Below are 1447 nucleotides of genomic sequence, written 5' to 3' on the forward strand. Positions count from 1 at the left end.
GCCCAGGTACCTGAGGCCAAGGTCCCCCTGTGGAGCCAGGTCCCTGGAAGGGTTGGGACCTGGTCCTTGCAGCGGAGACCAGCACACTGCCCACCACTGCGAATGTTCTCGTTAGCAGGGCACTAGGATGACTGACAGTAACAGCTTCTCCTTGGGGACAGAGAGCCCTGGAACAGGGTGACTCTGGCTCACCTTGACACCGTGGAGCAGGCAGGGAGCAGCTGGGAGGGATTCCTCAGTGGGCGGTGAGCGTGTTCACAGTCAGGGGCAGGCCAGAGGGAAGCCGCTACAGGGCTCAGGCTGGAGCAAATACACCCTTCTTAAATGCTCAGAGGGCACGGCCCCACCCCCACCCCACCACCCCCGCCCAAATCTACGCTGCAGCCCTCTGGCTGCAAATGCACTCACTCCATCTCTTCAACTCACTCCCTGGACCCCTGATTAACACTTTGCTGTAACTCCTCAGTTGTACAAAGCATTTTCATTTGAAAACAAAAGGCAACTGGACACGGGTTGGGTGTCCTTGAGCCGTGGTAAACACTGAATTTCAGGCCCATTTCACGGTCTGATTTTTTTTTTTCCGCAGAGGCATAATGTTGGGGCAAAATCAAGTGACCCAGCTCTGACAGCCGGTTCCCCTGGGAGAAAGGAAGGGTGATACGACAATAAAAATAGGACTTCTCACTGGGGAGGGAGCGAGGAGGAAGGCGATCCCCCCACTAGCCAGAGCAACGTCGCCCTGACCAGTGTGAGCGCCGAGGCCTCCCCCCACCTCGGGAGGTAGGAATCATCGTCCCCACTTTGCAAACGAGAAGTTCTGTAGCTTGTCTTGGGGTGGGGGAAACCCTCTCCTACGTTTGCAGGGTAGGGGACAGCAGGCAGGGCTGGGCCTGCAGGGGCGACAGGGGAGGACGGGATCCCTCCGCATGACTTCTTAAGTGACCGACTGACGGGTGATACTGGGGGCACGGGACCTGGGGATTCTGTCCAAATAAAGCTTTCTGCTGCAGGAGATGGCACACAGCCAGGCTGGATCCCAGAACATCAGAACAGAAACGGGCCTCTCGGCTCTCTGCTGTCACCCTCTCATTTAACTAGTAGCGAAGCAGAGAGATGAGAACCCTTCCCAGGCTCCACAGTGTGTCGGTGGTGAGGCCAGCGTTAAAACCGGGGTCTTTGATCTGCCAGGCCTGTGTCCTTCCTGCCAGAGTGGCTTCCCTGCTGGGTCCTGTAGCCTCCCTCAGGGAGGTGGCCCCCTAGCGTGGGTGGGAGGGGAGGGAGAGGGGAAGGGAATGGGGCTGACAAAATCCAAGCAAGTGGGGGTAGTATGTGCTGGGAGAGGGGGGAGGCATTGCCTGATGTGCCCCAGGTCACACCTTGGAACACTGTCGAACATTCAGTGCCTCCCCGTGCCTGACCTCTGGGTCTATGGGGGGGGGGGGAGGGG

Source organism: Lipotes vexillifer, unplaced genomic scaffold, assembly GCF_000442215.2.
Source record: "Lipotes vexillifer unplaced genomic scaffold, Lipotes_vexillifer_v1.1 scaffold59, whole genome shotgun sequence".
Lineage (NCBI taxonomy): Eukaryota > Metazoa > Chordata > Mammalia > Artiodactyla > Lipotidae > Lipotes > Lipotes vexillifer.